The 15,638-nt window shown below is 38.3% G+C and overlaps 1 protein-coding gene across 4 annotated transcripts in view; it reads left to right on the forward strand.

Moving 5' to 3' along the window:
* SLC16A7 (solute carrier family 16 member 7) overlaps positions 1-15,638 on the forward strand; it is a 186,568-nt gene that overhangs the window by 100,970 nt on the left and 69,960 nt on the right. The window lies entirely within an intron of this gene.

The raw sequence follows: 15,638 nt of genomic DNA on the forward strand, positions 1-15,638 counted from the left end.
ACATTTATTAGTATTTACTTTCACATAAGTTCTCTCTAAACGCTTGTTATGTATCATATGATTTAATCCTCTTAACAATATGTGAAATAGGTATTATTTTCTCTCCATTATATAACTGAGGAAATCGAAACATAAAATAGTTTCCCAAGACAGACAGCTCATTAGTGGCAGATGGAAATTGGGCTCCAAACATTGTGACTATGCTCTTAGGCCTTTCTCATTTCTTCCTCTCTGCCTCTAGAAAGTGATAGAGCCAGATCTAGGCCAGGCCTTCTACTGACCTGATTCAGTGATACCTCCACCGAGGTCATTTGTCAATGGCATATGATTATTCTGTAGGATATTGGTCTCTTTAGTGTGCTACCGAGGTGAAAATTTTATCCTCCAATAATCCTGTGTGTGTGTGTGTGTGTGTGTGTGTGTGTGTGTGTGTGTATGTGTGCCCATGTGTGCTCGTGTTGATATATGTGTTTTCCATTTTCTATATGTCACTGATTTTACATTAATCCAGTTTGCCTTTCTTAGCTTTTTAGCTAGGTTAAATTGCTGCGTTTTTTGTTCTGGTACCAAAAGAAATCTTTAAAATGCTACTTGGGGGGCGCCTGAGTGGCTCAGTCGGTCGAGCGTCCGACTTTGGCTCAGGTCATGATCTTGCAGTCTGTGAGTTAGAGCCCCGCGTCGGGCTCTGTGCTGACGGCTTAGAGCCTGGAGCCTGCTTCGGATTCTGTGTCTCCCTCTCTCTCTGCCCTTCCCCTGCTCATGCTCTGTCTCTCTCTGTCTGTCAAAAATTAATAAACATTTTAAAAAAATTAAAATGCTACTTGGGTGGATCAGTGAAAACTTCTGCTTCTAAAACACTTTCTGAGTATCTCCTTTGGACAGTTGCTTTAAGGAATATAATTATAGTATTTCTGATGACAATAGAAACAGTAGATACTGTGCACCCTGTCTTGTTCCTCTGGCAGAGGGTCAGGTGTTCTTTAATAACACTTCACTAGAACTACACACAAATTCCTCTTTTCCTGAGCTACAAAATGTGCTAATGTTAAGATATGAATTTTTTCCCCTTCTTAAATACAAATGAAACAGATTCCTCTAGAAGTCCATTGAATTTGAACATCATAATTTTTTGTTGAATAGGTGGTTGACTAACTCACAAGCAAGACAAAAGTTTGTATAACTTTTAGATTAACTCAAGTCTTGACTTTATTACTTTTAAGCAAATAACCCAAAAATCCCAGTGCCTCAAAGGAATACATGTTTATTTATTGCTCAAGCAATGTTTCATCTAGTGGCTCTGCCATCACCTGAGACTTTGTGGTGTTTCTAAAATCTGTTCCATTTGTCTGGAGAGAATGAACACAGACATCATGGAAGAACATGTGGAGATATTTTAGGGCCAGGCCTGGAAAGGATAAACAGTACTTCTGTAATATTCCACTGGTCAGAATTTGTGTGTGTGTGTGTGTGTGTGTGTGTGTGTGTGTATTTTTCAAAATTTTATGTAAATCCAAGTTTGTTAACATATAGTGTAATAATGGTTTCAGTAGTAGAGTTTAGTGATTCATCACTTACATATAACACCCAGTGCTCATCCCATCAAGTGCCCTCCTTAATCCCTTCACCCATTTAGCCCATCCCCCCACTCACAACCCCTTACAGCAACCCTCAGTTTGTTCTCTTTAAGAGTCTTTTATGATTTGCCTCCCTCTCTATTTTATCTTATTTTTCCTTCCCTTCCCTTATGTTCATCTGTTTTGTTTCTTAAATTCCACATATGAGTGAAATCATACGATGTTTCTCTGACTTATTTCACTTACCATAATACGCTTTAGTTCCATCCATATTGTTGCAAACGGCAAGATTTCATTCTTTCTAATCATTGAGTAATATTCCATCGTGTGTATATATATACCACATCTTCCTTATCCATTCGTCAGTCGATGGACATCTCGGCCTTTCCATAATTTGGCTAGTGTGGATAGTGCTGTTATAAACATTGGGGTGCATGTTCTCCTTTGAAACAGCAGAAGCGTATCCTTTGGATAAATACCTAGTAGTGCAATTGCTCAATCATAGGGTAGTTCTATTTTTAACTTTTTGAAGAACCTCCATATTTTCCAGAATGGCTGTGGCAGTTTGCATTCCCACTAATAGGGCAAAAGTGTTCCCCTTTCTCCACATCCTCACCCACATCTGTTGTTGTCTGAGTTGTTCCTTTTAGCCATTCTGACAGGTTTGAGGTGGTATTTCATTGTGGGTTTGATTTGTATTTCCCTGATGCTGAGTGATATTGAGCATCTTTTCATGTGTCATTTGGCCATCTAGATGTCTTCTTCAGAAAAGTATCTCTTTGTGTCTTTTGACCATTTCTTCACTGGATTATTTGTTTTTTTGGTGTTGAGTTTGGTAAATTATTTATAGATTTTGGATACTAACCTTTTATCAGATATGTCACTTGCATATATCTTCTCTCATTCCATAGGTTGGTTGCCTTTTAGTTTTGTTGATTGTTTCCTTTGCTGTGCAGAAGCTTTTATTCTTGATGAGGTCCCAACAGTTCATTTTTGTTTTTGTTTCCCTTGCTTCCAGAGATGTGTCTAGTAAAAAATTGTTGTGGCTGAGGTCAAAGAGTTTGTTGACTGTTTTCTGTGCTAGGATTTTGCTGGTTTCCTGTCTTACATTAGGTCTTTCATCCATTTTGAATTTATTTTTGTGCAGAGTGTAAGAAAGTGGTCCAGTTCATTTTTCTGCATGTCCGTGTCCAGTTTGCCCAATACCATTTGCTAAAGGACTGTCTTTTTTCCATTGGTTATTCTTTCCTGTTTTGTGGAAGGTTAGTTGGCCATATATCTGTGGGTCCATTTCTGGGTTCTCTATTCTGTTCCATTGATCTATGTGTCTGTTTTTGTGCCACTACCATACTGTTTTCATGATTACAACTTTGTAATACAGCTTGATGTCCAGAATTGTCATGCTTCCAGTTTTGGTTTTCTTTTTCAGTGTTTCTTCTTTCTTTTTTAATATGAAATTTATTGTCTTACTGGTTTAAATACAACACCCAGTGCTCATCCCAGAAGGTGCCCTCCTCAATGCCCATCACCCACTTTCCCCTCCTTCCCACCCCCCATCAATCCTCAGTTTATTCTCAGTTTTTAAGAGTCTCTTATGGTTTGCCTTCCTCCCTCTCTAACTTTTTTCCCCCTTCTCCTTCCCTATGGTCTTCTATTAAGTTTCTCAGGATCCACATAAGAGTGAAAACATACGGTATCTCTCTTTATCTGTATGACTTATTTCATTTAGCATAACACTCTCCAGTTCCATCCACGTTGCTACAAAAGACCATATTTCATTCTTTCTCATTGCCAACTAGTATTCCATTGTGTATATAAACCACAGCTTCTTTATCCATTCATCAGTTGATGGACATTTAGGGTCTTTCCACAATTTGGCTATTGTTGAAAGTGTTACTATAAACATTGGGGCACAAGTGCCCCTGTGCGTCAGCATGCCTGTATCCCTTGGGTAAATTCCTAGCAGTGCTATTGTTGGGTCATAGGGTAGATCTATTTTTAATTTTTTCAGGAGCCTCCACACTGTCTTCCAGAGCAGCTGCACCAGTTTGCATTCCCACCAACAGTGCAAGAGGGTTCCTGTTACTCCACATCCTCACCAGCATCTGTAGTCTCCTGATTTGTTCATTTTGGCCACTCTGACTGGCGTGAGGTGGTATCTCAGTGTGGTTTTGATTTGTATTTCCCTGATGAGGAGTGATGTTGAGCATCTTTTCATGTGTCTGTTGGTCATCTGGATGTCTTCTTTAGAGAAGTGTCTATTCATGTTTTCTGCCCATTTCTTCACTGGATTATTTGTTTTTCGGGTGTGGAGTTTGGTGAGCTCTTTATAGATTTTGGATACTAGCCCTTTGTCCAAATGTCATTTGCAAATATCTTTTCCCATTCCATTGGTTGCCTTTTAGTTTTGTTGATTGTTTCCTTTGCAGTGCAGAAGATTTTCATCTTCATGAGTTCCCAATAGTTCATTTTTGCTTTTAATTCCCTTGCCTTTGGAGATGTGTCAAGTAAGAAATTGCTGCAGCTGAGGTCAGAGAGGTTTTTTCCTGCTTTCTCCTCTAGGGTTTTGATGGTTTCCTGTCTCACGTTCAGGTCCTTTATCTATTGTGAGTTTATTTTTGTGAATGGTGTAAGAAAGTGGTCTAGTTTCATTCTTCTGCATGTTGCTGTCCAGTTCCCCCAGCACCATTTGTTAAAGAGACTATCTTTTTTCCTTTGGATATTCTTTCCTGCTTTGTCAAAGATGAGTTGGCCATACTTTTGTGACGTCCAATTCTGGAGTTGCTATTCTATTCCCTTAGTCTATGTGTCTGTTTTTGTGCCAATACCATGCTGTCTTGATGATTACAACTTTGTAGTAGAGGCTAAAGTCTACGATTGTGATGCCTCCTGCTTTGGTCTTCTTCTTCAATATTACTTTGGCTATTAGGGGTCTTTTGTGGTTCCATACAAATTTTAGGATTGCTTGTTCTAGCTTTGAGAAGAATGCTGGTGCAAGTTTTACTGGGATTGTGTTGAATGTGTAGATAGCTTTGGGTAGTACTGACATTTTAACAATATTTATTCTTCCAATCCATGAGTACAGAATGTTTTTCCATTTCTTTGTATCTTCTTCAATTTCCTTCATAAGCTTTCTATAGCTTTCAGCATACAGCTATTTTACATCTTTGGTTAGGTTTATTCCTAGGTATTTTATGAGTCTTGGTGCAATTGTGAATGGGATCAGTTTCTTTATTTGTCTTTCTGTTGCTTCATTATTAGTGTATAAGAATGCAACTGATTTTTGTACATTGATTTTGTATCCTGTGACTTTGCTGAATTCATGTATCAGTTCTAGCAGACTTTTGGAGTCTGTCAGGTTTTCCATGTATGATATCATGTCGTCTGCAAAAAGTGAAAGCTTGACTTCATCTTTGCCGATTTTGATGCCTTTGATTTCCTTTTTTTGTCTGATTGCTGATGCTACAACTTCCAACACTACGTTAAATAAACAGTGGTGAGAGTGGACATCCCTGGCGTGTTCCTGATCTCAGGAAAAACGCTCTCAGTTTTTCCCCATTGAGGATATTAGCTGTAGGCTTTTCATAAATGGCTTTTAATATGTTTAAGTATGTTCCTTCTATCCCGACTTTCTCGAGGGTTTTTATTAAGAAAGAATGCTGAATTTTGTCCAATGTCTCTTCTGCTTCGATTGACAGCATCATATGGTTCTTTTCTTTTATTAATGTGATGTTTCACATTGATTGATTGGTGAATACTGAACCAATGCTGCAGCCCAGGAATGAATCCCACTTGATCATGGTAAATAATTCTTTTTATATGCTGTTGAATTCGATTTGCTAGTATCTTGTTGAGAGATTTTGCATCCATATTCTTCAGGGATATTGGCCTGTAGTTCTCTTTTTTTGCTGGTTTTGTCTGGTTTGGGAATCAAAGTAATGCTGGCTTCATAGAATGAGTCTGGAAGTTTTCCTTCCCTTTCTATTTTTTGGAACAGCTTGAGAAGGAAAGGTATTATCTCTGCTTTGAATGTCTGGTAGAATTCCACAGGGAAGCCATCTGGTCCTGGAGTCTTATGTGTTGTGAGATTTTTGACAACTGATTCAATTTCTTCGCTTGGTTATGGGTCTGTTCAAATTTTCTATCTCTTCCTGTTTGAGTTTTGGAAGCGTGTGGGTGTTTAGGAATTTGTCCATTTCTTCCAGGTTGTCCAATTTGTTGGCATATAATTTTTTCATAGTATTCCCTGGTAATTGCTTGTATTTCTGAGGGATTGGATGTAATAATCCCATTTTCATTCATGATTTTATCTATTTGGGTCTTCTTTTTCTTTTTGAGACGTCTGGCTAGAGGTTTATCAATTTTGTTTATTTTTTCAATAAACCAGCTCTTGGTTTCATTGATCTGCTCTACAGTTTTTTTTTTAGATTCTATATTGTTTATTTCTGCTCTGATATTTATTACATCTTTTCTTCTGCTGGGATTGGGGTGTCTTTGCTTTTCCACTTCTATTTCCTTTAGGTGTGCTGTTAGATTTTGTATTTGGGATTTTTCTTATTTCTTGAGATAGGCTTGGATTGCGATGTATTTTCCTCTCAGGACTGCCTTCGCTGCATCCCAAAGCATTTGGATTGTTGTATTTTCATTTTCATTTGTTTCCATATACTTTTTAATGTGTTCTTTAATTGCCTGGTTTACCAATTCATTCTTTAGTAGTGTGTTCTTTAACCTCCATGCTTTGGAGGTTTTCCAGACTTTTTCCTGTTGTTGATTTCCAGCTTCATAGCATTGTGGTCTGAAAGTGTGCATGGTATGATCTCATTTCTTTTATACTTATTACAGGCTGTTTTGTGACTCAGTATGTGATCTATCTTGGAGACTATTCCATGTGCACTCAAGAAGAAAGTGCATTCTGTTGCTTTAGGATGCAGAGTTCTAAATATATCTGTCAAGTCCATCTGATCCAATGTATCTTTCAGAGTCCTTGTTTCCTTACTGATCCTGTGTCTAGATGATCTATCCATTGTTGTAAGTGGAGTATTAAAGTCCCCTGCATTTACCACATTCTTATCAATAGGTTGCTTATGTTTGTGATTAATTGTTTTATATATTTGGGGGCTCCCATATTCGGCGCATAGACATTTATAATTGTCAGCTCTTCCTGATGGATAGACCCTGTAATTATTATATAATGCCCTTCTTCATCTCTTGTTACAGCCTTTATTTAAAGTGTAGTTTGTCTGATATAATTCTGGCTACTCCAGCTTTCTTTTGACTTCCAGTAGCATGATAGATGGTTCTCCATCCCCTCACTTTCAATCTGAAGGTGTCCTCAGGTCTAAAATGAGTCTCTTGTATACAGAAAGTAGGTGGGTATTGTTTTTTTATCCATTCTGATACCCTGTGTCTTTTGGTTGGAGCAGTTAGTCCATTTACATTCAGTGTTATTATTGAAAGATATGGGTTTAGAATTGTTGTGATTTGTAGGTTTCATGCCTGTAGTGATGTCTCTGGTACTTTGTGGTCCTTGCAACATTTCACTCACAGAATCACCCTTAGGATCTCTTCTTGTAGGGCTGGTTTAGTGGTGATGAATTCCATCAGTTTTTGTTTGTTTGGGAAATCCTTTATCTCTCCTTCTATTCTGAATGACAGACTTGCTGGATAAAGGATTCTTGGCCGCATATTTTTTCTGTTCATCACATTGAAGATTTTCTGCCATTCCTTTCTGGCCTGCCAAGTTTCAGTAGGTAGGTCTGCTACTACCCTTATGTGTTTACCTTTTTGTATCTTAGGGACCATTCATCCCTAGCTGCTTTCAGAATTTTGTATTTTGCAAGTTTCACTATCTTATGTCATGCAGATCGATTCAAGTTACCACTTTAGGGAGTTCTCTGTGCCTGTTGGATTTCAACGCCTGTTTCTTTCCTCAGATCTGGGAAGTTCTCAGGTATGATTTGTTCAAGTACACCTTCAGCCCCTTTGTCTCTCTCTCTCTTCTTCTTCTGGCATTCCTATGATACAGATATTTTTTCTGTTTGATTGCATCACTTAGTTCTCTAATTCTCCCCTCATATTCCTGGATTTTCTTATATCTTTTTCTCAGCTTCCTCTTTTTCCATAATTTTATCTTCTAATTCACCTATTCTTTCCTTTGCCTCTTGAATCTGTGCTACGCTGCCTCCATTTTATTTTACACCTCATTTATAGCATTTTTTAGTTCCTCATGACTATTTCTTAGTCCCTTGATCTCTGTAGCAATAGATTCTCTGCTGTCCTTTTTGCTTTTTTCAAGCCCAGCAATTAATTATGACTATTATTCTAAAATTTTGTTCAGTTATATTGCTTAAATCGTTTTTGATGAATTCGTTAGCAGCCTCTACTTCCTGGAGTTTCTTTTGAGGAGCATTCTTCCATTTTCTCATTTTGGATAGTCCCTGCAGTGGCTCCCAACTGTAGGGCACTTCCCCTGTGCTGTCTGGAGTAACTTGTGTTGGAGGGTGGGGTCATAGTCAGACCAGATGTCTGCCTGCAGCCCACCTCTGGGGCCACAGTCAGACGGGTGTGTACCTTATCTTCCCCTCTCCCAGGGGAAGGACTCACTGTAGAGTGGTGTATCCCCTGTCTGGGCTGCTTGCACACTGCCAGGCTTGTGGTGCTGCTTTGATGGAATCTGGCCAAGGGTGTATTAGATGGGTGGATCCGCAAGGTACACAGGGGTGAGAGGGACAGGCTTAGCCTGCTTTGCAGTTGGTGGTACCCTGTGGGAAGGTCCCTGCAACACTTGATGGAGGCAGGCCCGTAGGAGGGATGGATCCATAGAAGCACAGTGTTGGGCATTTGTGAGGTGCAAGCAGGTTCAGGAATGGGAACTGGTTGCTTTTTGGAATTCCAGCTGGGGGATGTGAGAGGGAAATGGCACTTGCCAGCACCTTTGTTCCTCCCGCCAAGCTGAGCTCTGTCTTCTGGGGCTCAACAAGGCTCCCTCCTGGCGTCCTCTCGCCCTCCCCGGTCTCCCAAGAGCAGAGCTGTTGACTTTTAACACTCCAGATGTTAAGTCCTGCCTGCTGTCAGGACTCTTGGAGTCTGGCCTCTCCACTTTTTCAAGCCAGACTTCTGGGGCCTCTGCCTTGCTGGGCAGGCTGCCCCTCCACTGCCCTGGCTCCCTCCCGCCAGTCCGTGTAGTAGGCACCGCCTATCCTCCCTTCCTACCCTCTTCCGTGGGCCTCTTTTCTCCACTTGGCTCTGGAGAGTCCATTCTGCTAGTCTTCTGGAAGTTTTCTGGGTTATTTAGGCCGATGTGGGTGAAATTTAAGTGATCAGCAGGACATGGTGAGCCCAGCATCCTCCTGCACTGCCATCTTCCCCACCTAATCTCTTTCAGGGTTTCTTTGGCTACTCCAGGTCTTTTCTGGTTCCATCCAAATTTTAGGATTGATTGTTCTAGCTCTGTGAAGTATGCTGGTGTTCGTTTGATAGGGATTGAAGTGAATGTGTAGTTTGCTTTGTTTTAACATTTTTAAATATTTGTTCTTACAATCCATGAGCATGGAATGTTTTTCCATTTCTTTCTGTGTTTTTCAATTTCTTTCATAAGCTTTCTATAGTTTTCAGTGTATAGATCTTTCCTAACCTGTTTGGTTAGGTTTCTTCCTAGGTATTTTATAGTTTACGGGACAATTGTAAGTGGGATCGATTTCCTTGATTGCTCTTTCTGTTGTTTCATTATTGGCATATAGAAATGCAACTGAACAACTGATTTCTGTGCGTTGATTTTATATCCTGCAACTTTGCTGAATTTATATATCCGTTCCAGCAGCTTTTTGCTGAAATCTTTTGGATTCTCCATATAGAATATCTTGTCATCTGCGAAGAGTAAAAGTTTGACTTCTTCATTGCTGATTTGGATGCCTTTTCTTTCTTTTAGTTCTCTGATTGCTGAGGCTAGGACTTCCAATACTATGTTAAGTAACAGTGGTGAATGTGGACATCCCTGTCATGTTGCTGACCTTAGGGGGAAAGTTCTCAGTTTTTCCCCACTGAGAGTGATACTAGCTGTGAATCTTTCATATATGGCCCTTAATGATCTTGAGGTATGTTCCTTTTATCCCTACTTCTTGAGGGTTTTTATTAAAGGATGCTATATGTTGTCAAATACTTTTTCTGCATCTGTTGAGATGATCATGTTATTCTTACTCTTTCTTTTATTAATATGATGTTTCACATTGATTGATTTGAGGATTTTGAACCACCCCTGCAGCCCAGGAATAAATCCCACTTGATCTTGGTGAATAATTATTTTCATGTATTGTTGGACTTGGTTTGCTAGTGGTATCTTGTTGAGAATATTTGCATTCATGTTCATCAGGGAGATAGGTCCTTAATTCTTTTTACTGGGGCCTTTGGTTTTGGAATCAAGGTAATGCTGGCCTTATAGAATGAGTCTGGAAGTTTTCCTTCCATTTATATTTTCTGGAGCAGTTCAAAAGAGTAAGTTTTAACTCTTCTTTAAATGTTTGGTAGAATTTCCCTGGACAGTCATCCAGCCCTGGACTGTTGTTTGCTGGGAGATTTTTGATTACTGATTCAATTTCTGGATATGGGTCTGTTCTGATTTTCTATTTCTCCCTGTTTCAGTTTTGGTAGTTTATATGTTTCTAGGAACTTGTCCATTTCTTCCAGATTGCTCAATTTGTTGGCATATAATTGCTCATAATATTCTCCTATTAATGTTTGTATTTTTGTGGTATTGGTTGTGATCTCTCCTCTTTCATTCATGATTTTATTTATTTGGGTTCTTTCCTTTTTCTTTTTTATAATCTTGGTAGGAGTTTATCAATTCTGCTAATTCTTTTAAAGAACCAGCTCCTGGTTTCATTGATGTGTTCTACCGTTCTTTTGATTTTGGTATCATTGATTTCTGTTCTAAGCTTTATTATTTCCCTTCTTCTGCTAGTTTTGAGCTTTAATTGCTGTTCTTTTTCTAGCTACCTTACGTATAAGGTTAGGTTGTGTATTTGAGACATTTCTTCCTTCTTTAGGAAGGCCTGGATTGCTTATATACTTTGCCTTTATGACCACCTTTGCTGCTTCCCGGATGTTTTGGTCTGTTGTGTTTTCATTTTCATTGGCTTCTACGTACTTTTTAATTTCCTCTTTAATTTCTTAGTTAATCCATTCATTTTTTAGTAGGATGTTATTTAATTTCCAAGTATTCATGGTCTTTACAGTTTTTTTCTTGTAGTTGATTTCAAGTGTCATAGTGTTGTGGTCTGAAAATATGCGTGTATGATATCGACTTTTGTACTTGTTGAGGGCTTATTTGTGACCCAGAATGTGATTTATTCTGAAGAATGTTAATTTTCCATGTGCACTCGAGATGAATTTGTATTCTGCTGCTTTAGAATGAAATGTTCTGAATATATTTGTTAAGTCTATCAAAGTATCTGTCATTCAAAGCCATTGTTTCCTTGTTGATTTTTTGCTTAGATGATGTGCTCATTGTTGTATTTGGGGTGCTAAATCTCCTTACTATTATGGTATTATTATCAATGAGTTTCCTTTTGTTTATATTAATTGATTCATAAATTTGGGTGTGCCAAGTTAGGGGCATTTACATTTAGAATTGTTAGATTTTCTTGCTGGATATACCCCTTAATTATGATATAATGCCCTTCTTCATCTCTTGTTACATCTTTATTTTAAAATATAGTTTGTCTAATAGAAGTATGGCTACTCCAGCTTTGTTTTGATAACCATTAACGTAATAGATGGTTCTCCATTCCCTTATTTTCAATCCGAAGATCTTTGGTTCTAAAATGAGTCTCTTCTAGGCAGCATATAGATGAGTCTTTTTTTTTTTTTAATCCATTCTCATACCCTGTGTCTTTTGATTGGTGTATTTGGTCCATTTATACTTAGAGTGATTATTGAAAGATATGAATTTGGTGCCATTGTGTTGCCTCTAGGGTTCATGTTTCTGGTAGTATTCTCTGGGTCTTTCCAGTCTTTGTTGCTTTTGGTCTGTTTTGTTTTGTTTGTTTTGTTTTTCTCCACTCAAAGAGTCCCCCTTAAAATTTCTCACGGGTCTGGGTTAGTGGTCATAAACTCCTTTAGTTTTTGTTTGTCTGAAACTCTTTATCTCTCTTTCTATTTTGAATGACAGCTTTGCCAGATAAAGAATTCTTGGCTACGTATTTTTCTGATTCAGCAGGTTGAATATATCCTGGCATTCCTTTCTGGCTTGCCAAGTTCCTGTGGACATATCTGCTGTGAACCTGATCTGTCTTACCTTGTAGGTTAAGAACTTTTCTCTCCCTTGCTGATTTCAGGATTCTTTCCTTGTCTGTGTATTCTGTGAATTTGACTATGATATGCCTTAGTGATGGCATTTTTTTATTGAATCTAATTATCTGTGCTTCTTGGATTTTGATGTCTGTGTCTTTCCCCAGATTAGGAAAGTTTTCAGCTTTAATTTGCTCACATAAACCTTCTACTCCATTTGCTCTCTTTTCCTTCTCTGGGACTCATTCGATTCAAATGTTATTTCTTTTTAATAAGTCACTGAGTACTCTAAGTCTCGTATCATGATCTTTCCCCTTTGTTTCCTTCTTTTTTTCTGCTTTATTATTTTCCATAATTTCTTCTTTTATTTCACTTATTTGTTGCTCTGTTTCATCCATCCTTGCCATCATGGCAAGATCCATTTAAGATTTCATCTCAGTTATAGCATTTTTAATTTTGTCCTGACTAGATTTTAGTTGTTTTATCTCCACCGAAAGGGATTCTCTGGTATCGTCTATGCCTTTTCAACCCCAGCTAATGTCCTTATAATCGTGGTTTTAAATTCTAGTTTAGACATCTCATATCTATGCTGATTAAATCCCTGGCCATAATTTCTTCCTGTTCTTTGTTTTGGGATGAATTCCTCCATCTTGTCATTTTGGAGGAAGAAAAAGAATAATAAGATAAAAAAATAAAAGTTAAAAAATTAAAAACAAAAAAAATCAATGAAAGGGAGCTATATCCTAAGTGTGTTACTTTCTGCTTGTTGAGAAAGAAACAGAGAAATAGAAATAGAGAAAGAAGATGAAGGAAAAAAATGTTAAAATAATTTAAAATTTTTAAATCATAAAATTGAATAAAACAAAAAAGAATTTGGTCTTTCTGTTTCCAAGAAAGAGAAATAAAAGAAAGAAAAAAGAAACAACCTAAGCAAAAACAGAAGCAAAGAAAATGAATAAATAAACAAACAAGCAAACAGAATGAAACCTGAATAAAGTTACATCCTGTTTCCCTTATAATTGAAACTTTGCAGTACACTCGAGTCCATAGATTGATTTGCAGGTGGAAGGGGTTTATGCTGGTCTTCTGGGAGATTGCCTGAAGGGCGCAGGTGGGTGGGGCTTGGTGTAATAGCTCTGTGTCACTTGGTTGTGCTGCTTAGCTTACTGGGGTGGAACTGTGTGTGCTAGCGTGCTAGGCATGCTAGAAATGAAAATGACTTCAGCTAGCTCCCTAGTCTTATGCACAGGAATTCCACATCCTCACCAACCCAGGATCAAGCATCTCTCTTTTGTCTCAGACTTCTCTCCGCTCCCTGCCTCTACCCTGTCTGTGTTCAAGCTGTCTACCTTCCCGGCAACACCTCCCTCCAGAGTTTTATCTCAGAGGGGGATGTGTTTCAAAACCCCACACTTCAGAGACCCTTGCAGCATGGACCTGCAGCAACTCTCTGGGGCAGTGTCTCCCTGAGCAATGGCTAGATGCTGGCTTGTCTCAGAAAACATTCATGCTTTCACACAGTGGCAGAGGCCCAGAGTTTATGGCAAATCACATCACTGAGCCCATGTCTGATTTTGCTGCCCTCAGGCAGTTTCAATACCAGTCAACATGGCTGTTCTCTGGGCTCTGCTGGGACTTTTGCTCATGCGGAGGCCATCTGACCTCTACCAAATGCAATCCAGTCAGGGGAACCGCTTCTCCCTGTGTGACACACTGACCCCTCAGACCCTGCTGCCTGCTCTTGGGGATTCACCCTACTTCCTCACCAGAGCACTGCTAGTCACTGAGCTCTGAAACTTCAGACTCTGTGCTCCAATATTTATGGAATCCTGGCCATAGTGAAGCCCTCTCCTCCCTCCCCATCAATGGTTTCGGGGAACAGATTTTTTTCTCCTGTCTCCTGCAAGTGTTTCATTCTTCTCTCTCTTTCTTTCCAGCTACTTTCAGGGGGAGTGCTTTTTTTGCATGATCCTGATGCTCTGCACTCTCCCCATTTCTCTTTCTCTCTGTCCTCTCTCTGCAAAAATGGCTCCCTGCCCTATGTGGCTCCATGGCTTTTCTCTTTCCACTTATTCACCTCTCTGTACCATATACCTGCCAAGTTCTCTGTATCCAATTATGCAGATTGTTGTGTTAATCCGCAGATCAATTTCCCAGGTGTTTAAAATGGCTTGATCCTGATCTAGCTGCATTTCTGGGATGAGACAAGTTCAGGATGGCCATACTAATCCACCATCTTAACTCTTCCCCCATTGTCTTGACTGATCAGAATTCTTATACTGCTCTGCCTAAAGACAGAGGCCAGGGTTGCTGGAAAATGCAAGATTCCTAGAGGAAAAAATAGAGCTGGTATCATCCAGTGAGTCTCATGTAGAGCTTGATACCCCAGCAATTATTCTTCATCCAATGGAAGCACGATGTGTTTATAGACTTGCCAGTGTCAGTTGATAGCTTTCTGCTCCCTGGCTGGATCTACAAAAAGGCTTATTAGAATGAAGAATGATAAATTTCTTTTCTCGAACCATTAAATCTCAGTATCAAATTATAATATGTCAATACCTATAATATATATTTATCATGAAATAGTTTTTATTTTATTCATTTTCCTATTTTAAATACACATAGTATACATGTTTAAAATTCACAAAAGCGAACTCTTTTGAAGCTCATAAAGAAAATGGTAGTTTGGTTAAGTAAGTAGTTATCAATTTGGGATAAAAATGCCTTAAATGTTTAGGGTAATAGATGAAAAAATGTGTCTAAATTAAAGATCAGTAGAGAGTTTCTATCTGAATGTTTCAAGAAAGCAAACGCTACACACATAAAACTCATACTCAGTATGTAGTATACATACTCAGTATGTAGTAATTGATAATGGTAATATCTAGGTGAGATCCAAGTAAGTAATTGGAATATTGCTAGAGTCCTTAGTCATCAGAGCTGAGACATTTTGTTTATTATCCCTGGCCATAGAGAAAAGTCAGGAATTCTAGGAATTCTTCTACACTGTGTTATTTCCCATGAATTTTGAAAGCAATCCCAGGCCCATGGGCTGCAGGATAGAAGTGTCATTGCCTTCCATGTCCCCTGGTTAATGGAGAACTCATTACACTTTACATGGTTTGTTGCAAATAACATTTGTGTTTCATCTCAATAATTGTTTTTAATTTTTTAACAAGAAATAATTGGTACATTTTAAACTGTAATCTCAATATGAAAACAATCCCCCTTTTATGGATTCAGATAATTTTTTCAGAAACCTAATAACTATTAGAAAAAAATTCTGATACATTCAGTTAATCTAAGAGACAGATATTGGTCCTGTTACCAAAATGGTAGTGCTTTTTCAAGCATGGTCCACAGACTTTTTGCTTTTTATTTAATGGGTCTCTTGTTTAAAATGCATAGTCATGGATCTTCTCCTAAACCCCCTTTTTTTTAATCAGAATTTCTATTGGTAGAGTCTAGATACTTGAATTTCAACAAGCATCACTGAAAAATACTTCATTTCATTTATAGCATGGGGTTTCACTTTTGTTCAAGAAAATCCATAATTGATGTAAAAATATTTAGCTTATCCTTTAATATTTGAAAGATCTCTATTTATGGAGGACTTTTAGGTTGATGATTATGAAGTAAATTTAAAGACCAAGATGTGAAAACACATAGTTTAGTATGAAGTTTAACGAGGCTCTCTACTAAGTAACTGAAATACTCTGTTCAACATAATGCTAATTACATTAGCCTAGAGAACATCTAAGATCTGACACACTCATTAGG

Source organism: Panthera leo, chromosome B4 (assembly GCF_018350215.1).
Source record: "Panthera leo isolate Ple1 chromosome B4, P.leo_Ple1_pat1.1, whole genome shotgun sequence".
NCBI classification, from domain to species: Eukaryota; Metazoa; Chordata; class Mammalia; order Carnivora; family Felidae; genus Panthera; species Panthera leo.